This window comes from Artemia sp. Qi Xiang Cuo, chromosome 1 (genome assembly GCF_049724085.1).
Source record: "Artemia sp. Qi Xiang Cuo chromosome 1, ASM4972408v1, whole genome shotgun sequence".
In the NCBI taxonomy this organism is placed as follows: Eukaryota; Metazoa; Arthropoda; class Branchiopoda; order Anostraca; family Artemiidae; genus Artemia; species Artemia sp. Qi Xiang Cuo.
This window is the reverse complement of record NC_142794.1, coordinates 99,785,162-99,809,321: the sequence shown is the minus strand read 5'-3', so window position 1 is coordinate 99,809,321 and position 24,160 is coordinate 99,785,162. Positions and strand designations below refer to the sequence as shown.

General features: G+C 35.1%; 1 protein-coding gene across 1 annotated transcript in view; it reads left to right on the top strand.

The window, feature by feature from the left end:
* Positions 1 to 24,160, top strand: part of LOC148956991 (glycine receptor subunit alpha-2-like) — a 210,468-nt gene that overhangs the window by 141,808 nt on the left and 44,500 nt on the right. The window lies entirely within an intron of this gene.

Genomic DNA, 24,160 nt, shown 5'->3' with positions numbered 1-24,160 from the left:
ACGTCTTGCCAAAGGCAATTTTATCATTTGATCAAGAAGCATCCTGAAAGCATGGTTCTGTATCGCTAAGACTAATAAAGATTTAAGGGACAATGATGTCGCAAAAGTCACCATGACTATCCAAAAGTCCTTGAATGCTAAGTCAAAAGGAAAATAAAATCCAAACAGAATACTAATTATTTTGCAGATATCTTTCTTCTTGTATAATTACTTCCCCTATAAATCAAGTTCTAACCATAGATATCTTACCTACATACACAGTTAATAGAAGAAAACACTGGAACAAGCGAAGAGGTAAACAGTCGACACCCATATACCAACTCGGGAACACATAGAACCTTTTGATTTATTCTGGTACGTGTATCGTCGTGAGAATTTACTATTGGGAAACTCTAGACTCTTGAGCTAGAAAATATTCCCTAATAGCTCCCAGCTGATTGGATAGCCAAGAATATAACATGGTCACTCTTAATCCTAAAATCCCTATGTGAACACGGATAATTTATATAATTCAGGACTATTACTCCTGAGGGTGTGGGGATAATACTGACCCTAGGGGCTTTTTAATTAAACTGTTCAAGCTTTTTAAACAAAATGACTATCTCAAATTTTGATCATGTATCAGAGTAGAGGAGTCCGTAATGTTATCATAAAACGTTGGAAATTATACGAGGGGGCAAAATCTCCTGAAACTCCAGCTTGTTTTCCCCTTGGAGTCCTTCCTGCTGAAAAATAGCAAATCTACAACTAGGAATTCAACTTTCTCTAGTTGCACGAATAGTAACCATGGAGCTTTTACTAACCTAGTTGAAATCAAGGAAAAGGTACATAGTAAATACAAAAGAGCTAACATCCATTCGGCAACGAATGTAAAGAAAGATTATGTGAAAAATCTTGTTCTTGGATTTAAACACTTTAAGGTGTGAGACAATTCACCGAATAGAGCATAGCACAGGGAAATGCGCGCCACCAACTCGGTAATGATTAACCGCAAAAAAAAATTAAGGATGATTACTGAGTATACCGATGAGATCACGCAAGAACGATGACTCTTTAATACAAAGTTAAGAATAACTGGTGGTGTAATCTTATTTCAGAAATCTAAAAAAAGAGTGGATATTTTGGCGTTGTACAACACGCAACAGCGATCCCTATAATTTTTGTGTGACTGGACACCCAGGGTCAAACAGGCCCTCTTTTTTCGATAGAAAGCCCAAGCATAAACAATTTTCACTAGGCATAATTTACAGTCTTTGCCTAATTGGCTTCTGGGGTTCATTTTACTTCCAAAAACATATTTGTGGGGTCTTTCAACTATTTTGAACAAAATGACAGTCCGATATTTGATTAGTGTGTTTAAGGAGTTAAAGGGGGTAGGTAGAAAAAACAAACATGGGACAAAGAACTGATTGCACTCCAATTATTTTCATCTTAGTCATCTAGAAGTTTCAATTTGTAGTCGAAGAAGACTCCTTCCAAGTTTCTAAGACCACCCGTTCCATGCTAAGGAGGTTGGAACAAAAAACAGAATTGAAGGTACATCATTTTAATTTAGGCAGACCCGTACCACTGCTTCTGCGTCAATGGTGAAGCAGCGAAGCAAAGATGTTGTGATACAGATTACAGATATTCCTGCTGATAGCTCTTGATGAAATCATTTCCCTAAGTCTTTGGTTAGCTGATTCAAACGAGTATACATATTCCCCTTTTCTTAGGTGTATTGAAGAATCTAAATACAAATTTAGTCACTTTTTGATAAATCATCCGAGAGGCAGGGCTCTCGTAACAAGGTGAAAAACCAAGGACGGATATAAGGGAGGAGTGAAGAGGCCGATCACCCCTACCAAAAGGTTTTCTTAAGAATCCATTCTAAGTTATACTATTTATTACTATATTCAAGAAATAAGAACTGAAAAAATCGATCCTTTTCTGAAATATAAATAATGAAGCACATCAACATTCGGAAATTGTTCAATAAAGTCCGTATTATGAACGCAAAACGGAAACATTTATGTGTTGTTAGAGAAAGTTGAAGGAGTGCAGACAGAAGAAAAGAAGGCATGGCAGTGCCAGTGTTGTTGCCTGTTATAAGCATGCAACGGTGGGTATCACTTATTGCTACTCTCCATAGACAAAGACACAGACAAAATATATTTTAGGCATATGTCCAACTGAAATAATTTTATTTCCATCACTTAACTTGCAAAAGTCTAAGATTCCTGCACCAACGCTATAAATGTTCTCCTCCTTGAAGCCGCTGCACAAGATTATATGAAGTACCCTGGTAATGATGCCAATTCATCTGCAAGCAATCTAATGTTTTTGCCTCATTTGGTGGCAATGAATAAACTTAAATGTGTGATGGAGATACTGGTTCGTTACCTACTATAAGGGTCCCCGTTGTATCTTCCTTTGTGCTGGATCATTTTGGCATCCTTCTGTAAAGATTTTTAAGATGTTTGTGTTGCCTCAGACAAATTAGGAGTCGAAAATTCCGCTTCTAAATTTCTTCAGCCAGGTCTATATCAATGCTTAAGTGAGTATATTTCACATCTCCCTGCACATGAAACCTGTTAATATTTTCTTTTCTCACACGTGAAACCCGTTGCAGGGTAACGTAAGGCCAACAAGCTTTTATGGCACACAAAAATCGGGTCCTGTATGTGGGAATATTCTTTGGGAGACGCATTTTCTGCTGCCAGGGCCAGCAACATTTATCACTCCTCTTTACCTAGGTGGCCTATTTTGCTTGAGATCATACTCTAACCCTGATTAAGTCGTTTTGCAGTCTCATAGAGAAAAAATTTGGCCATAAATCAAACTCACTATTGTCCGGTGCGACAATAATGCACTGTTTGTCTTCTTTCAAACTTTTGCTGGGTCTTGATTTGGGTAAGTTTTGCAGCCTCAGCAAAACTTGAGTCCTTTTTTCTCAGCCGACTGACAAGGCATTTTCTTTTCCTTGCCCTTTTTCTTCACTTTTCAGTACCTTTGCCAACTGTACCGGTAACAACACTAAGAATAATCCCCTTATTCTCCAAAAAATGCTTTTAAACAATTGGTGTGTTCTCAGGCATTCTGTCTTGGGACAGGCTTTGTGTTTTGCTTCTTGTCCAATTTCCAGAGGAATTTTTCACGTTGGTGTCCAGCCACTCAAAAGATCCATTTATCAAATATTGCAAACAAACCCCACCGTGATGGTATCAGAGAGCAATGAAGGATATTACAGTATACCAAATACTAACTAACTAACTAACTAACAACTCATCGCAGCACCAAGCCGCCTGAGGCCAACACAGCTACGCACGCTCCTCCTCCAACCCAATCTATTCAAAGCCTCCCTTTTTACACCCGCCCACGAAGTTCCAATTTCCTTTAAATCTTTTTTTATGACGTCCTCCCACCCCAGACGGGGGCGACCTGCTTTCCGTTTAGCCATAGATGGTTGGCCAAAAAGAACAATCTTCGGCAATCTGTCATCCTTCATCCGCACAACATGCCCTAACCACCTCAACCTTTCTTTCATTATAGACCTAGAGAGCAGTATTGAACCACATTTTTCATATAGCCTATTGTTTGAAATACGGTCAGTCAGCGTGATCTCCGTTCCGAAACTTTTCCAATTAATTACGGAGTGCCTCAGGGCTCTGTTCTTGGGCCTATTCTATTTATTCTTTTTATAAATGATTTGCCAGAAGTTTTGCCTCTTTGTAAAATTATAATGTTTGCTGATGATGTAGTTATTTTTGTTTTTCACCGGGACCTATCAGTTCTTTTCCAGGACCTTAAAGGTACGTTACTAACTGTATCTGATTGGTATTCAAGGAATTTCCTAGCTCTTAATGAAAACAAATGCCAGTATGTTATTTTCACGAACTGGATCAGTAGTGTCAGATACCTTCTCTCTTTTTTTGAATGGTCTTGAATTGAGACGGGTAGATCAGTTCAAATATCTTGGGATTATTTTAGATGAAAATTTGTCGTTTCATAAATATGTAAAAACACTGTCGTTAAAAACTTCCCGAAATGTTGGCATGCTAACTCGTCTTTGTCACTTTTTTCCTAAAGCTATTCTAAAATCTATTTATTATTCTTTCGTCCACCCATATTTTCTCTATTGCATTTCGGTTTGGGCATCTACCTTTTCGTCTGTTTTCAAATTTCTCCAAATACTTCAGAATAAAGCAATGAGGATTATTTTTAATGTTGATTGCAGAACTTCAGTTAGACACCTATATGAGACTTCAGGAATTTTCTCTTTGGACCAACTTCATTTAATTTCTATCTCTAGCATTTGTCACGATTATCAATATAGTAATTTACCTGTAAATTTCTCCGGCATTTTCTCAACTAATTCTGAATTTCATAATTATCCTACTACGCATCGTTCAGACTTTTCGTGCGAAATTCGCCCGACATCGAGAGCGGGATTCAGCATCCGTCACATTGGCCCAAAAATCTGGAACTCAATTCCTGCATCAGTTCGAGAATGCAGCAACAAGCGACATTTTCTAAGACTGGTGAAGAAATATCTTATGACATGCTAAGCATTTTGTTCATTAGGGTTTTCTTTTTCGTTGTTGTAAAATTTAGTTAGAAAATGGCTGTGTATTTTCGTTGGCAATATTTTCAGCGCTAAAGTATGCCACCAGGCATGTGCGCTGTTTTGTGACATTTATTTATGTACGTGTTATAAATAAAAATATTCTACTCTACTCATTCTACTCTACTCTACTCAGCCGGGTACCCAGAACAATCCTTAAGCAATTTCTCTGGAAAACATCTAGCAAATCTTCATCCGCTTTTCGGAGTGTCCATGCTTCAGAGCCATATTTGACCACTGTCATCACTGTAGCTTCTAATATCCTAATCTTGGTTTTCAGACTTACCTTCCTATTCTTCCAGATTTTTTTTAACTGTCAAAAACCACCCTGAGCCTTGGCTATTCTATTTTTAATATCTTCACTGCTCCCACCATCTTTACTAATAATACTACCAACGTGAGTGAAGCTGCCCACCAGGTCAATCTTATCATTACCCAAAGTCGCTTTTTCATCTTCACTTACTCCTAGCCTTAGTGACTTAGTCTTCTTAACATTAACTTTCAAACCAATACTAGCACCCTGAACTCGCAAAACCTCTAAAATTTCATTCTTTTTGCTCACACTTTCATCTAGGATGCTTAAATCATCAGCATAATCCAAGTCCAGGAGACTTTTTCCTCCACATTTGATTCCGTGGTCTCCCATTGCCTTTCCTGTGCTCCTTCAAACAAAGTCCATCAAAATAATCCATATAAAGGGGGATAGAACACAACCCTGCTTAACTCCTGATTTAATACAAAACCAGCTGCTAACCTCATTTCCTATCTTAACCGCAGCAGTGTTATTCTTGTACACAGCACTAATCACTTTAATGTATTGGTCTGGTATACCATACAAGGATAAAACCTTTACCAAAGCTCTTCTATCAACAGAATTGAACGCTTGCTCATAATCTATAAAAGTGAGGGCCAGAGGTGTTTTAAAACTCAGGCGCTTTTTAATTATTAACCCAACAGTGAAAAATTTGTCAACACATCCCCTACCTTTTTTTAAACCGCCCTGCTCTTCTCTTAAAATTTTGTCTACAGCATCTCTCAGTCTTAAAAGTGTCATATTACTAAGCAATTTGCTGCCTACAGAGACCAGACCAGTGTCTCGATAATTACCACACTCACTTTTATCACCTTTCTTATAAAGTGGCTTAATTAAAGTTTTCCTAAAATCGTTGGGTACTTCCCCTTTTTCAGAAATCATATTCATAATCTTCAATAGCTTATTTCTAACCTCAGAGCCACCATACTTAAGAAACTCATTTACCACCCTATCAGCACCTGGAGCCTTATTATTCTTTAATCCTTTTAGTACTGTTGCTAATTCCTCCTCACAAAACAAATCTTCCTTCACATCCAAAGTATCATATACTTTTTCATTTTCCTCTATATTTTTTTCTGCAACTCTATCTTGGTTAAGCAAGTTCTCAAAATGTTCGGCCCATCTCGCTTTAGCTTTTTCCTTATCGCTAATTGCCACCCCATTCCTATCTTTAACTGGGACAAGTCCGGATTGACTACTACCTCTCAATTTGTTAACGTGCCAGTACAATATTTTACTATTATGCCGTCTAGCTGCATCTTCCAGATCTTAGGCAATTTTATCCATGGCCTCCACTTCACACCTCCTTAATTCATATTTCAATGCTTTCTCCACTTTCTTTACATTTCTTTTGTTTTCATGCGATCTATCACTCAGATAATTCTTGTACAAGTCCTATCTCCTTTCTATTAAACATAAAGCTTTTTCACTAATATTCTTAGCTGCAGTTCTAGCTTTCTTCCCTAATACACCTTCAGCAACTTCACAAATTATTTTTCTAAAATTATTCCAACGATCTTCCGAATTATCAAATTTTAAACTTTCAAGTTTAGTATTCAACTGTTCCTGGAAAGTTTCTCTCAAATTCTCATCCTGGAGTCTACTAGCATCATAACTTCCTGGGAGGTAGTTACCCTTCCGATATTTCAGCTTTAAATTAACCCTTGACACTACTAGATGGTGATCTTTACTTTTAACATCAATAACAGCACTCTTATATACCCTAGTATCTTGTATTGATCCTGCCAGTCTTCGGTTTACTATAACATAATCAATAAGGTTTGGTGTCTTACCATCATGTGAATACCATGTTAGCTTATGAGCAATTTTATGACCAAACACCGTATTGGTTATAACTAGATCGCTATACCTACAAAATTGCAAAAGTCTGTATCCATTACTGTTTTCTTTTCCTACACCAAATTTACCTAAGCTGGGATACCATCTATCCTTATTTCTACCAACCTGGGTGTTAAAATCTCCCAGCAATAACATCATATTTCTACCTGGGACCTTGTCTATTTGCTCCTGTAACTGTAAGTAAAATTCATCGGAGTCCCTAGTATTTCCGTCAGTCGGTTCTACAAGGGTGTATACTACTATTACTGATACCCTGAACTTTTTAGTCGTAAAATGAGCAATTAGTATTCTATTATTAATATCTTCCCAGCCTAAACAAGACTAAGCAGCTTCCTCATTGTGCCCCCCATTGTCCAGCCATCAAGGCAGACACGAAGGCACAGAGCTCGGTCCAATTATCTAAAGGAGGACACGTCAAGAACCGAGTACTTGAAGAACAGCTAAATATGGCTTTGCATTTCTGTGGAACGATCTTCCAGCGGATATTATTTCTGCAAATCCCTCTGTTGACTCCTTCAAAGAAGGTTCAACAGAAATTTAAAACCTCGAATTTTTGGAATGAGGTAAAAAAATAGTGGCATATCAGATACCTTTAAGTACCTGGCGTCGTGAATATAGTAATAAACAAAGTTCTGAAAATGAATTATAATAAGAACGTTTTCTCTTTTATAACGTTGATGAATCCAAAATTGCTTAGAGCTTCAGAAATTGAACTCAATTTATGCCGTCAATCTAAATTCATAAGTAATTTTTTTTATGCTATAACACATCAAAAAACAGCCCGAAATATTGTAAATTTTTTTAATTGTAAAAATTGTTTAGAATCTACCTATAATAAACAGTCAACTTCTATGTTCGTCTTTTTTAAAGGTATGGCTCTATAGAATAAAGCCAAAATTCCCTGCAATTCTCTTTTGATTAAGGAAGAAAATCTGTTTACATTCTGTGAGAAGACTACCAAATAATAAATTGTTTCTTAGACTACATCATTGCTCCCAAAATTGATGAAATGCTATTTTCTCTTTGAAGACAAAATTGAATCACAACTCACGACTGAAAACTTCGTTTTCGAGTAAGCAAAAAAAAAATCCATTCTCACTGTCTATTGGGCTCTAATTTCATTCCCTTTAAACAATTTTGATTACCAGAAAACATTTTGATAATTGGCGGCCATTTTGAAAATCTTCTCTGGTCTTGAAATAGAAAACGTTTTACTATTTGCTGAGCTTAAACTTCAAAATAACAGAAAGGAACTCTTTCTAATGCAATTAGAAAGGTCTGCTTTCCCCAGAGACATAAAAGGGAAGAACAAACTTAAATCGGCAGGGAAATATGTATGGATCATTAAGGGAAGATATGTCAATCACCTAGCTGGAATAAATAGGAAAGACAGATTTTACTCTTACCAGGGAAGCCATCAAAGGTGCTAGGACCCTCGCTTTGAATTTAAAGAACTGGAAAGAGAGACATTTTATTTTGAGTAATACATTTGTTCGTTTTTCTGAAATCGTAAGGATATATCTTACTAGGATATATTTTATATATTTAAAAAGAATATATCCTCATTCCTTCGTGTGGACACTAAAAAAGACAAACTCTAGAAAAACCCTAAAAAGTAATTTAAAAAAATGAGTTTTCAGAAAATTTGAAGTGTCCTTTTCTCTAAAAAAAATAGAAAAGAAAAGAGAAATTTTGCACGGAAACTGTAATGCTATTATGCTTTTACTAGCTGTAAAAAAAGCAAATGTTGGAAAGATACGCTTTAAACTGCATCTAGCTGAATATAAACAGAAATTGCGTTTTTTATTTTTGCTAGCCAACGAGACCATGTGGAATTCCTGCTTTTAATTTTTTTTTCTTTAACGGAATTAGAAGGCTCTCAGTAACGTTGGTATAGATGGAAATTATTTCTCGAAAAGTCAATTATGTTTTGTTAAATAATACTCTTCAAAACAGTGGATAAACCTGAAGCAGAAAAAACTTATTTTTCGCTTATTTTGACCAGGCAACTTTGTATAGAATGATTGGTCAATAACTTCGGAGGAGCTTGTATAACTGTGAATCAAAAGTTTCGGTGCCTTTTACCAGAATCAAAAGTGGTTTGATGGTAATCAGCTACCTCCCATGCTTTTTTTTAGAAACTTGCCCCCCCCCCCTCAAACCCAGAGAAATCCTATCAAGCTTTAAGACAGGCATTTTGTTTAGAATACCTGAACGTCCAATAGCTACAGCTCAGGAGAAGATATGACCCCTAAAGTCCCTGGGAAAATGGTGTAAATGTTGGGAGTTGCCTCTTCTTTACGCATATATAAATTTAATTATTGGGGAAGAAGGCATGACTGATCCTGAATGTCGAATAAGGCCAAGAACAATAAGATGAAACTTTCACGGAATTCTGAGCTACAAGATCGAGAATGTTGAAGTCGTAGAGCAAAAGACACTATGTACATCCAGATTATCAAAAGGGTGTTTCTGGATATCTCAGGAACTGCTAAGGACTTCACATTTAAGAATTTCAGAGCATATTGGTTGCAATTTGGAACTAAATCAAAAGATTATATTTGGATCCAGGCTGTCAAAAGGACACATATGCAATATTTCATCAATAGTAATGTGTATGAAACTTACAGTCACATTGAGTGGGATACTGAAGTAAAAAAAAAAAACTTTGTTGTCAAAAGGCCGTACCTGCAATATCTCGGGAAAGGCTAAGATTATTAAGTTAAAACTTCAAACAAAATTGAAAAGGACACTGCAAAAAATCAAAATACACTTTGTGCATCCAGGTTGTTAAAAGGGTTTATTTGTAGTATTCCAGACATGGTTTACAATAACAAGTATAAGCTTTCCGGGGAGCCAAAAGCGGGTGTTGTACTAAATCAACAGAGATTATACGCATCAAGAGTATCAAAAGAGAGTATTTGAAATATCTTAGGTACTGCTAAGGGTACTAAGTTAAAAGCTTTCAAGGAATTCTGAGGGGAATATTGAATGAAATTAATGTACATCCAAGTCGTCAAAATGACATATACGTAATATCTCAGGGACGGCAAAGGATATCAAATTGAATCATTTAGGGAGCATTGAACTGAATTTTCAACTAAATCCGAAAATTAAACATATCCAGTTTGTCAAAACGATATATATCCAATAATTAGGAAGCAGCTAAGGGTATTAAGTTAAAAATATCAGGGGAAAAATTTCAGGGACAATTTTAGTGTTGAACTAAGTCAGAAAACCCAATTTGTATCCTGGTTTACAAAAGGGTGTGTCAACAATATATTAGTAACTTCTAAGGGTATAAAGTTGAAACTTTTAACGCTATTAAGAGGGATGTCAAACTAAATCAAAGACACTGTGTCCTTCCAGCTTTTTAAAAGAGTTTATCTACAGTCTCAGGATTAGTCAAAGTATAATCATCTACGTAACAAGTACTGAAAAAACTCTCCAAAAGTGACCCCGCGTACCTCAGCGCCTCTAGACGCAAAGTGCTCTACTACTTAATCGCTCCGAGCCATTAAATTAAATTTAATACAGCTTTTACGGAACAAGTGTAATCACCTACAGAACTTAGGCTATTATCCCCCAGGTTCGCATAGGTATGGAATCGTCTCCGGAGACGCCGACAAAGGGTCGCTTTTTTTTGTGTAGAGAGGATAGGTTTTGTCAGTACTTGTTGTATGTGTTTATACTTTGAGGATTAGTTAAGGGTATCAAGTTGAAACTTTTGGGGGTTTTGAAGGGAGTAATAGACTAAATAAAAGACGCTATATACATCGAGGTAGTAAATAACTTGTATATGCTTAATGGTAAAGGATACATATTAACAGCCAAAGGGACCCAGCCGAAATTAAAAAAGTACATATGCAATGTCTCAGGTATGGTTAAAGGCATAAATTAACGATGTAAGGGACCGTGATGAAATCTTGAGGAAATGTTGGTCGGGAGATTAAGGAATGAAGACACCTCAAATAAAGAAAAGGACCTCATTACAAAAAAATGATATATATATATATATATATATATATATATATATATATATATATATATATATATATATATATATATATATATATATATATATATATATATATATATATATATATATATATATATATATATATATATATATATAATGATATAAATGATATATATATATATATATATATATAAATATATATATATATATATATATATATATATATATATATATATATATATATATATATATATATATATATATATATATATATATATATATATATATATATATATATATATATATATATATATATATGTATATATATATATGAAAGTTCTAAAAATTATGTTTTTGGGGATGGCACCCCCCACCCTCCATAGCCGTCAGGACAAAGGTCGTAAGTTATACCCTTGGGGCATATAAGGTTTTTATAGAATTTTTTGTCCTAGAAGCTTTAAAAAGGCCTCAATCGATTGGAAATTGAGAGGACTAGTGTTTTTTTTTATTATTCGAAAGTTATCAGGGCAAATCCCCTACCCCCCCACCCCCACGCCAATCATTTCCCCAAACACTTCCAATCAAAATTTTTAGATAGCGTTTTGTTCAACGTATTTGAAAGGTCTAGAAATTATGGGGGTTATTTGGTTTGAAATTGGAAGTTATAGTGCCCTTTTTAAGAGTCAAAGTGATTTGAGAGCAAACAGGCCTACCCCCCCCCCCTACACCACCCCTCCACGCTCAGCATTTGCCTTAACACCTTCAATCAAAATATTGATATAACAACTTAATTCATCGTAGTTGAGGGTTTCAGAAATTATGCATGTGAGGAAGACCCCCCCCTAGACCGCCCCTCAGGGAAAGAATTTATTCCCTTGGGGCACATAAGGTTCTTATAAAAAAGGTGGCTGTATATGCTTTGTAGGGGACTCATTGGATCTGGAATCATAAGTTATAGTGCCCTTTTTAAGATTCAAAGTTATCAGAGCGCAGCTACCCCCTCCCCCGCACACAAACACAAACACGTCATGTTTTCCTGTGATGTATCCAATAGATGTTTTTAGACAGTCCTTTTATTCAAAACAGTCCAAATATCATATAAAAAGGCTTTTAAGGTAGATACAAACCCCCAGAGCCTGAGGACAAGGGTTGTAAGTTATGCCCCTGGGGTATTTAAGGTTCTTATGTAAGATATGGTTGTATAAGCTTTAGAGGTGGCTAATTTGGTTTAAATTGGAAGTTCTAGTTCCCTTTTAAGAGTCAATAGTGATGGAGGTCAAGTAGCACCCCCACCCCCGCCCAACTACCCCTCTTTTCACAAAATGCATCTGATTAAAATTGTGCGATGGCAATGTTGTTTAAAATAGTCCAAAGAGCATATAACAATGCTTCCAGCGTTGGAAAATCCCCTCCCCCAAGAGCCATGGGGCAAGGGATTTAAGTTATGCCCTGGGGGCATTAAAAGTTTTAACGGAATGAGTGGTTGTATTAAATTCAGATGGGCCTCATTTGATTTAAAATTGGAAGCTATAGTGCCCTTCTTAAGAGTCAAAGTGATTTGAGAGACCCCCCCCCCTCGCATCATTTCCCAAAACAAACATCCAAACAAAGTTTTGAGACATCAATTTTTTCAGCATTGTTGAAAGGTTCAGTAATTAAGCATAGAAATAGTTGTATTAGCAATATTAGCATTAGTAGCAGTATGCAAATAGTATCTTTTTTCAACATCCCCTTCAGCACATAATTATATTTTAACTTAATGCCATCAACCGTCCTGAAGCATTGGTGATACAGCCTCTTGACAACCTATATGGGCATAGTGTGTTTTGATTTATTTCAATGCAGTTACAATATTGCCCAATATTTTCGCCTTAATACGCATTAAATTCGCATTATTTTCGCAATATTTTCGCATTAAATTGACAATGCATATTCATTTGACTTTTTTGAGTAAAGTGCAAATTATATTCTTGCTTTTAGAAAACATAGGGGTTTTGAAGCCTATTCATATTGATTTCTGCTCGTTTTGAGTTTGACTCTGTTATTTATTTTAATTTTTGTTCGTTTTGGGTTTCATTTATTTATTTATACTGATTTGGGGTAGTTGTATGCTTGGTAGATTAGTTGATTCTATTTTTGTTTATTTTTGGTTTAATGGAGTTCTTTACTGTTTTTTGGAAAACTTATTTTGGGAAAAAAGTTTTTTTTAATTAATTATAAGAACACATTGATCAAATCAATCAAACAATTTGTGGTAACAAACTGTAAGTAAGGAGTGACCCGGCTCAATGGTAACCGAAACTGTCGAAAATAGAATTTTTATACAAAGATATATGTCAAAGGGATTAGATTTTCATGCTAATTTCGAATATATAAGTTTCATCAAGTTTAGTTCTACCTACTAATTAAAAGTTAAGTACATGGAAATGTTGTGCTAATTTTCAAAAAAAGGGAGACAGATCCCCTTAAATTTATAGAGCCTTAATGAAAATCACACCATCATATTCAGCGTAACAGAGAACCCTACTGCGGAGGTTTCAAGCTCCTATCTACAAAATGTGGAATTTTTCATTTTTGCCAGAAGAAAGATCACGGATGCGTGTTTATTTGTTTGTTTGTTGTTTTTTTTTCCCAGGGGTGATCGTATCGACCCAGTGGTCCTAGAATATCGTGAGAGGGCTCATTCCAACAACAATTAAAATTTCTAGCGCCACATTCAAGTGACAAAAATGGAGGGCAATTAGCCCCCCTCCCACGCTCGATTTTTCCCCAAAGTTACCTGATCAAAATTTTTAGATAGCCATTTTTTTCAACATGGTTGAAAATATGATAACTATGTACTTTAGGATGACTTAATTCCCCGAAGTCCCCGGGAGGAGGGCTGAAAGTTATGAATTTTACCCAATGTTAACATATAGCATTGGTTATTTGGGAAGTATGCAGACGTTTTCAAGGGGATTTTTTCTGGTGGTAGGGGGGGGTCGGGTTACGTGGCAGGATCTTTCCATGGAGTATTTTTTCATGGGAGAAGGGACATTGCTGTGAAGGGGGCGCCGGATTTCCCAGCATTATTTAAATAAAGATCAGAAATTATATTTATAAAAAAAAACAAGTTTTTTAACTGAAATTAAGGAGCAACATCAAAACTTAAAACGACAGAAAACAGTACGTATATGATTGGGTTCATCCCCTGGTCAATACCTCGCTCTTTAAGCCAAAGATTATTCAGTACTTTCATAAGAGCTATTTATTCTAATTAACGGCATTTGTGATTAAGGGGTCATTTTTAAAGAATTGGAACAAAATTCGAACTTTAGCTTAAAGAGCAAGGTATTGACTAGGGGGCGAACCCTCTAATATACGTATTAAAAATATAAGAATATAGAGGTTCGTTACGTAAGTTAATTCGTAAGTTACGTATATTTATTACTAATAAAAACGTTCGTAAATAAAATTAAACAGGTTTCGAGAAAGCCATTTAACCAAATAAAAGTAAAATTGATATTCAAATTTTTTTTTCAATTATTCATGTACGGTGAGCCAATACCAAAACCTGCATTAATTCAAAAACGTTCAAAAATTAAATAAAAAAAACAAGTTTTTTTAACTGAAAGTAATGAACGATGTTAAAACTTAAAACGAACAGAAATTATTCCGTATATGAAAGGGGCTGTCCCCTCCTCAACACCTCGCTCTTTACGCTAAACTTTGACTTTCTCACAACACTATTTTTTTTAAACAATGAAAAACATTATAGTAAAGATCGAGGCGTTGAGGAGGGGACAGCCCCCTTTATATAATGAATAATTTCTGTCGTTTTAAGTTTTAACGTCGTTCCTTAATTTCAGTTAAAAAAACTTTTTTTTTTATTTAAATCCTGTTCAAAGACATATCGTTTTCAAAGGAGCACAAATGCCGTTGAAGTATTGTCAAGTTTTAAAAGGGGGGGGGGGGGGTAAGCGGACGGATAGCTTCGATACGAAGTGTAGACCATGATTTCCGTTGAGATGTAAATTTCCCTCTATGTTGTTATTGCTGTTATGAGAATTAAAACATACTGCTCATCAAAATAAACGTTTTTATTGATTTCTTTAGTCGACTTTCCTACATCTTATTGGGTGTTAAAATGGATGAAGGTCGGTATCTTTTTCTCAAAAGTTAGTAAACCCCTCTTTTCACATTTGAAGTAGGCAAAACTTGGAGCTTTTGAAATTAAAATCGGGCTTTTCATACTTAAAATTGAAAAAACCTTCCTCATACAAACGATTTACCGTCAATAACAACTTAAACCCGGTAAAAAATACCCGTTTTTGCTCTACTTTAAATTTATGGTTGAAAAGAGAATGTTTTTTGAATAGAATCAGAGCTGGAACACAATATAGTGTTATTCAAACTGATTTTTGGAAAGTGCCAGTTTTTAGTAAGGCATTAAACTATATTAATCTATAGAAAAAAAAATTCTAAGAGAAGTAAAGAGCGAAGTTGAAACTTAAAACAGACAAAAATTATTGCTTCACAGCCTATTTAATATATATCAATAAAACTATTACAAATAAACCAACTAATTCTGTTTCCCTGTATTTCTAGGATTATAGAAAACTAGCACTTTACTGAAAACACAAAAATCAAGTATTAAAAAGAGGAATATTGATTTTGGAGTTAAAAGTGAGTATGCATCCTGACAGCAATAAACTAATCTATAAAGCTTTTCATAGTCTTACACCATTTGTGACATCAGTAACTTTCCATATACAATTAAATTATCTTAAAACATATGCGTAAATTTAAATATTTTTTTAATAACCGCAAAGTCATTGAGTAGCATACAGAAATATTGGATTGAATTATCAGGTATAATTTTGGTCTCGCCAGCTATATTACCAATAGTGATTAATAAAGAATCTTCAATTGTAAGAAATATGCTTTAGTATTGCTTGAAATGAAGATCAGATAAGACATAATATGAACTCTGAAAATGCGGTTACTTCTCTCTATACAACAGTGAATTTCAAGCTATAATACAAATTCTAAGGCCAGCCTATAGTCCTAATCCTAAAGCTATTAAGATGGTTTTACTTCGAACTTGTCTACAAGATAATTATGTTATGTCCTTTCTAAAATCAAAATGACAGTCAGGTGCTGAACTGAGCCATCGTGCAGAAGTGATACCAAATTAAACGAGAAAAAAAAATCCTGAAATGGACTGTTGGTTTATCTTAAAAGGGATTGATCCTAAAAGGGATTGACAATATTTTCATTCTGCAAAAAGTTTCCTTTTGTTTTGCTTTTACTTTACCAAAACCACTATATTATTTTATGTTTTCAGTAAGGCGCTAGTTTTCTATAATCCTAGAAACATAGGGAAAAATAATCAGTTTATTTGGTTTATTTGTACTAGTTTTATTGATATATATTAAATAGGTTATGAAGCAATAAATTTTGTCTATTTTAAATTTCAACTTCGCTCTTTACTTCCCTTGGAAAAACTTATTTTTTTAGATTAATATTTGCTCGTTTTTTATTCAAATTAAATTTAGAAACAACGCTGCCGTGATCTTTTTTATTTATACGAATAATTTCTGTTCGTTTTAAGTTTTAATGTCATTCCTTAGTCTCAGTTAAAAACTTATGGAGCTGTTTAAGGGCACATTTAAAAGCTTATATTTATGCCTAATCGCTTTTTATAAATTTGACTTAATAGAACATTCCCATAAAGTGAAATTTCCGTCCCCCCCCATTTTTTCAAATGAAAAAAGTGCCTTTTTAAATGAAATAACGAAACTAAGGGGGGGGGGGGTTCAAAACCTAGGCAGGAGCAAAAATAAGGGGGCAAGGACGTCCTTTCCACTCAATTAGCGCCATTAGAACTAGCACACAGGTTTCATCGCAGAGTGAAGTTTGAATGTTTAATTCGAAACTGTTGATCATTCAAGCTTAATTTTTGGTAAATTTTTAGTTGAAAAGTTTTTAGTTTTAGTTAATTTGCTTTCGCAATAATCTTTTACTTTTAAGATGAGTAGAAGATTTGTGAAACTTACTAAGAGGGGTTAGAGGGGGATTATATGTGAAGGGTTCTTATAAACCTCCAGTTAAGGGCTTTGGACCATAATTGTTGCAATTGTACCGTTTTATGCTTCCAAACTTTTCCACTTAAGAAGTTGGACCAAAAGTGCCGTTTTAGTGCTATATGGCACCTATGGAGAGTAATATTCATAAAAAGCACGTAGATATGAGTAATAGGTTTAAAATGAATCTTTCCGGGATATGCTTTGAAAAATGAGTGCATCGCATTTGCAAAAACAGTGGATTATCTAAAAAGCAATGATAAGAAGGGAGAAACCGTGATTTGAAAAAACAAATCCAAGGAGGAATCGAACGCATGATAATCTAATTTGAAGTCCAGCGCCGTACTAAGAGAACCACGTCTCTAATAATCTGATTTAATGTATTGGTGTTTGTAGGACTTTAATTTCGTAGCTCATTAAGGAGGCCTGAAGGAGGAACCTGTGGGAGGTGTTCTTGCAAACCTCAGTTAAGGATTTCGATCATAATTATTGCAACTCTATGGTTTTATACTTTCAAAATTTTTCACTTAAGAAGCGGCACTAAAAGTGTTGTTTCCAGTGCTATATCGCACTTACTAATGGTAGAATTGAAAAAAAAAAAAACACGTTGATATGAGTAATAGGTTTTACATGAGCCGTTCGACAGAACTCTTATAAGTTCTGCTAGCCCAATAGCCTCAGCTTTTCCACTTGAAACATGGCACAAAAAGTGCCGTTTTTAGTGCCATTCGGAAATTGTAGATGGTGGAATTTATAGAAAGAACGTAGATATGAGAAATATCCTTTATATGGGCTATAAAAAATCTGTCTACGATGTTCTGGTAGCCTGCTAGCGCCACCACTTGAGAAATGGCAGAAAGTGCCATTTTAGGCACTTTCCATTTTTAGGTGGACATGGCGTAGTTTATATAAAACAGGTATATATAAGAAATAGCTTTTGAATGAGCTATTAATCATCTCTCTATGATGTTCTGGTGACCCGCTAGGCCAGGAGAAAGAAAAAACAGAAAACAAAAGGGAGACAGATCAGTGCTACCAATGCAAAAAAGCGATTTTCCTTGTTGTTCAAGGATGGGGAGTTTAATTCCCCTGTATGATGTTTTCAACAATGCTGATTCTAATGGCACAATTTTCATTTTGATATTACACCATTTTGGAGGGGTTTCCAGATTTTTTTTGAAATCACCATAAATTTCTTTTGCAATAAACTTTTACTTTTAAGACGAACCAAAATAATAGTTAACATTCGTTAATCAGTGTCAGATGGCAATTTTTTTCACAAGACAGTTTTTTTTTCAAAACACATTTTTTAACTTTTAGTTTCTATGGGATATGGTTCGCTCTTTGCTAGGTTGCAGCTACTGCTGCAACCATGATACCAAACAGTCGAGAAGTTTGCTGAATGTACGATCTGAGCAAACCGGTTTCTTTGCCACACGGATAAATGGGCAACAGAATGCATTGGACTTGTATAATTTAGGCTATATATTTGCACATTAGGGGGGGTCAAGAAATGACCCCGTTGGCCCAGAGGGGCCGCAAACACCAAAATATCAGTGGTGGTTGGGTGACAGGGAATATATTCCAGGAATTTTTTTTCGTAGGAATAAGTTTTTTTTAATTACTTTTAGGAAAAAACTCTCAAATAAAAATACCAATTAAATTGCATGTAAAATTAAACAAAATATAGTAAATTTTAAGCGACAAGGATTTCTGGCAAATGGATCAATTGATTTAATCAATAGGCTAATATATTTAATTATTAAGCATTTAATCTTAAAAGAAAATCAAATTCAAACCAAAATTACAGAAAAATTTATTGCTTCCGTAGATTATAACAGATGTAGACTTGTCCTTATGCAATTTTCAACGCCTTAGAATAGTTTACAGAAGGAGTAGAGATACTCAAAAATCATCCTGCCTGCATAGATACCAAGTTTTGATTTTATAACGATATTTTGATTTTGATTTTTTGATTTTTTCTAACCTTACCCTCACCTCCCCAGGGGGTAGGGGTAAGGTTAGGTTGAATTGAGTTAGGTTTTTAACCCCTTTCTGGGATTTATTTACGCCCCCCCCCACCTTAATATGCAAATATGTAGCCCAAACTATATTATTATATAAACTAAAGTATTGTAGTTTCATCATGCTTTTGCATCTTTCATTATGATTAACCTAACTGCAGTTCTGGAGTGTATTTGGTATAATGCATAAGTACAAGTAATTTTTCTTTAAAGAGGGCATAGACTAATGGTACCAACTCCCTGTGGTTTTTTTAAGTTAATCACTGATTGTGGTATTTATAGGAAGGACGTAGATGGGGGCGTAATTTGATATGGGGCAGGGGGGAGGCAACTGCCTCCTCCAGACCGAAGTTTGCCCCCCCCCAGACCTCATTTTTCCCCCAGCTTAAATTGTGCAAAAAATCTTGTCAAAACTGAGATAGGCCTGCATAAGCCTTCATAATTCAAGCATCCAGAGAAACAGATCAGTTTTCTTTAGTATATCTTTGCCTCTATGGTAATATATGGCTCATTTTTCAGTTTTCACTATATTTTTACTTGATTTGAAAAAATTGGCTCCAATTTTACCTCCCCCCCCAGAATTTTGACGAAATTACACCACTAGACGTAGATATGAGCAACATCTTTTATATGAGCTATTAAAATCTGTCTAGATAATACGATGCCAATACGCCCAATAACAATACGCTCACACCGATACGTGTCATATAAATACGTCTGATACCGATACAGTTTGCAGCCCTTTCCCCAGGGACCATGGAGGGTCATATCATCACCAAAACCAAAGATATTTGACTTTTGAACTATGTTGAACAGAATGGCTATCTCAAAATTGTGATTGGATGACTTTGGGGGGGCCTTTAGGGGGGGGCTAGTTGCCCTCCAATCGTTTTGCTCACTTAAGAAGGGCACTAGCAAATTCAATATCCGTTCGGATGAGATATTATACATCTCTGTATGATGTTCTGGTCACCCCCTAACCCTGCTAGAAAAAAAACATCAGTGAGAGACATCAGGAGAGACATCAGTGCTACAACAAGGAAAAAGTCATTTTCTTTGTTGTTCAAGGAGGGGCACTGTAATATCTCTGTACAAAGGTTTCGACCATGGTGATTCCAATAGTACACTTTTCATTTTGATTTGACACCATTTTCGAGGGGTTTCAGGCTTTTTTTTTAAATCACCCTAAATTCCTTCTCGCAATAAACTTTACTTTTAAGACGAACCAAAATAATAGTTACCATTCCTCAATCGAAAAAAGTTTTTTCCTAAACATGATTTTTTACTTTTGATTCTGACCGTGTTAAAGAGTTTATAGTAAATTCTCTCCACGGACTAATGAGACTTACAAAGGGGGCTGGGAGGGGGAGTATACCGGAAGGTTCCCTTATAAATTTCCAGTTAAGGGTTTTGAACCATAATTATTACAATGGTACCGTTTTATACTTCGAAGCTTTTCAACTTAAGAAGTGGTACAAAAGGTGCCATTTTTTGTGCTATTTGGAACTTACGGATGGCAAAACTGATTAAAAGCACGTGGATATGAGCAATAGCTTTCAAATCAGCCATTAAAAATCTCTCTAAGAAGTTCTGGCAATGCACTAGACCCTAGCTTTTCCACTTGAGACATGGCATCAATAGTGCCATTTTTAGTGCAATTTGGCAGTTGCAAGTGGTGGAATTTATAAATAAAACATAGATATGAGAAATAGCTCTTTTGTGAGCTATTAAATAAAAAAAACAAGTTTTTTTTCACGGGAAGTAAGGTGCAACATTAAAGCTTGAAACGAACAGAAATTATTCTGTTATGAAAGGACTGTCCCCTCCTCAACGCCTCGCTCTTTAAGCTAAAGTTTTTTATTGTTTTAAAAAATAGAGTTGTGAGAAACAGTCAAACTTCAGCGTAAAGAGTGAGTCGTTGAGGAAAGGACAGTCCCTTTCATATACAGAATAATTTCTGTTCGTTTTAATGTCGCTCCTTACTTTCGGTTAAAAAAAACTGTTTTTTTTCATTTAATTTCTGAACATTTTTGAATTAATGCAGGTTTTGATTTTGGCTCACCGTAAATAAATAATTTAAGCGAAATTTGCATATTAATTTTACTTTTTCTGGTTAAATGCCCTTCTCGAAAGTTGTTTAATTTTATTTACGAATATTTTAATTAGTAATAAATATACGTAACTTACGAATTAACTTACGTAACGAGCTTCTTATATTCATGTATTTTTAATACGTACATTAGGGGGTTCATCTCCAAGTCAATACCTTGCTCTTTACGTTAAAGTTGGAATTTTGTTCCAATTCTTAAGAAATTACCCCTTAATCACAAAGACCATTAATTAGAATAAATAGCTCTTATGAAAATATTAAAAAAAACTTTAGCGTAAAGAGCGAGGCATTGACTAAGGGGCGAACCCAATGATATACGTAATAATTTCTGTTCGTTTTAATTTTTGATGCTGCTCCTTACTTTGAAAAACCTGTTTTTTTGTATTTAATTTTTGATCGTTTTTTTTAATAATACTCGGAAATCCGGCGTCCCCTTCATAGCAATGTCCCATCCCCCATGAAAACTTCATCCATGGAAAGATCCTCCCACGTAACTCCAGACCCCCACCATCCCCCACTCTCCCCCAGAAAAATCACCCCTGAAAACGTCTGTATACTCCCCAATAACCAATACTAATTATAAACATCGGGCAAAGTTCATAGCTTGCAGCCGTTCCCCCGGGGAATCCGGGGGATTCAGTATCATCAAAGACATAGTTATTATATTTTTCGACCATGCTGAATAAAATAGCGATCTCAAAATTTTGATTGGGTGACTTTGGGGAAAAAATGAGCGTGGGAGGGGGCCTAGTTGCCCTCCGTTAGTTTGGGGTCACTTAAAAAGGGCACTAGAACTTTCAATTTCCGTTAGAATGAGCCCTCCAACGATATCCTAGAACCACTGGACTGATACGATCACCCTTGGAAAAAAAAACAAAAAAAAACAAAAAAAACAAAACAAAATGAACACGCATCCGTGATCTTTCTTCTTGCAAAAAATACAAAATTCCACATTTTGCAGATACGAGCTTAAGACCTATGCAGTAGGGTTCTCTGACAAGCTGAATCTGATGGTGTGATTTTCATTAAGGTTCTATAACTTTTAGGGGGCGTTTCCCCCTTTTTTCGAAAATCAGGCAAATTTTCTAAGGCGCGTAACTTTTGATGGTTAGGACTAAACTTGATGAAACTTATATATTGGAAATGAGCATAAAAATTAAATTCCTTTGATGTATCTATTGGTTTCAAAATTATGTTTTTTAGAGTTTCGGTTACTATTGAGCCGGGTCGCTCCTTACTTACAGTTCGTTACCGCGAACTGTTTGAAAAGAAGAATAAACTAACGATTGGGACATTGTCAACCCATCTCAGAAAGAAGAGGGGCAAATGATCTGAAATTCTGGACGTACGCCTCGAATATATACAGTTGATTGAGGAAGGAATGAAAGGCAATATAACTCAAAGATCCAAAACCTGACATTAGAAAAAAAGAAGAGGGCTTAATTGAGTCAATTAATGAGCCCGTAGACTAAACTGAAGAAAGAAGATAGGAATATTTCAAATAGGGCTCAAGGAAATTTTCTTTTGTAAAGGTACATAGTGATCCTTAGAATGAATAATTTGGCTGATTAATGAGCGATTATTTTAATTTTTCCTCATTAATCCCTTTAGTTACATTTTTTTAAAGATCGAAGTTAACAAAAGAGAAATAATTCCTTTTCCACCAAAAAAACAGACTCTTGCAAGAAGATATAATATTGACCGAGGAACAAGAAGTTTGCAAAACTAGATGGTCGGGTTTCAGACTATGGCCCAGCTTTTCAATAACCAAAAATGTTAGCTGAACAACATATTTACGGTCTAGGTTATGTATTTACAATTTTTCAAATTTAAAAATGTGGATTTGCCTTTTGTCAGTTGAAAAGACATATCCTTAGAACTAGTGGCAGTAGCTAGTTCTGGTCATTTGAAGTTGACTTTGAACAAGTCAAACAGTTCGTGGTAACGAACTGTTAGTAAGGAGTTACCCGGCTCAATAGTATCTTAAACTCTAATAAACGGAATTTTGATACCAATAGGTGCATCAAAAGAATTATATTTTTATGCTGATTTCAAATATATAAGTTTTATCAAGTTTAGTCTTACTGATCAAAAGTTACGTGCCTGAGAAAATTTGCTTTATTTTAGACCCAGTGTTCCTAGAATATCAAGGGAGGGCTCATTAGAACGGAAATTGGAAGTTCTAGTGCCCTTTTTAAGTGACCAAAAAAACTGGAGGTCAACTAGGCCCCTTCCCACGCTCATTTTTCCCCAAAGTCATCCAATCAAAATTTTGAGATAGACTTTTTGTTCAGCATGGTCGAAAAATACAATAACTATGTCTTTAACTATGTTTTATGTCTAACGATATGCACAGTCCCCGGGGGAAGGTCTGCAAGTTATGAACTTTGCCCAATGTTTACATATAGTATTGGTTATTCGGAAGCATACATAATTTTTCAGGAGGGACTTTTTTTGGTAGTTGGGGGGTGGGGTGGGTCGGTTGTTACGTCGGAGGATCTTTCCATGGAGGAAGTTTTCATGGGGGAAGGGACATTGCCATAAAGGGGGCACCGTATTTCTCAGCATTATTAAAAAAAAACGATCAGAAATTAAATAATAAAAAAAACAATTTTTTCAACTGAAAGTAAGGAGCAGCATCAAAAATTAAACATTAAAATCAAAAATCAAAATCAAAAATCAAAAACAAAATCAAAAACAAAATCAAAAACAAAAATCAAAAATTAAACAGAAATTAATACGTATATGATTGGGCTCGCTCCCTACTCATTACTTCGCTCTATACGCTAAAGTCTTTTTTCTGTACTTTCATCAGAGCTATTTATTCCAATTAACGGTTTTTGTGATTAAGGGGTCATTCTTAAAGAACTAGGAACAAAATTTGAACTTAGCGTAAAGAGCGAGGTATTGACTAGGGGGCGAACCCCCTAATATACGTAATAAAAATATACGAATATAGAACTTCTTTACGTAAGTTAATTCGTAAGTTACGTCTGAACAAAATTTCGAGGCCATTTAGCGAAAAAAGTAAAATTAATATGCAAGTTTCGTTTTAATTATTCACGCACGGTGAGCTAAAATAAAAACTGCATTAACTCAAAAACGTTCAGAAATTAAATAAAAAAAACAACTTTTTTTAACTGAAAGTAAGGAGCGACATTAAAACTTAAAACGAACAGAAATTATTCCGTATATGAATAGGGACT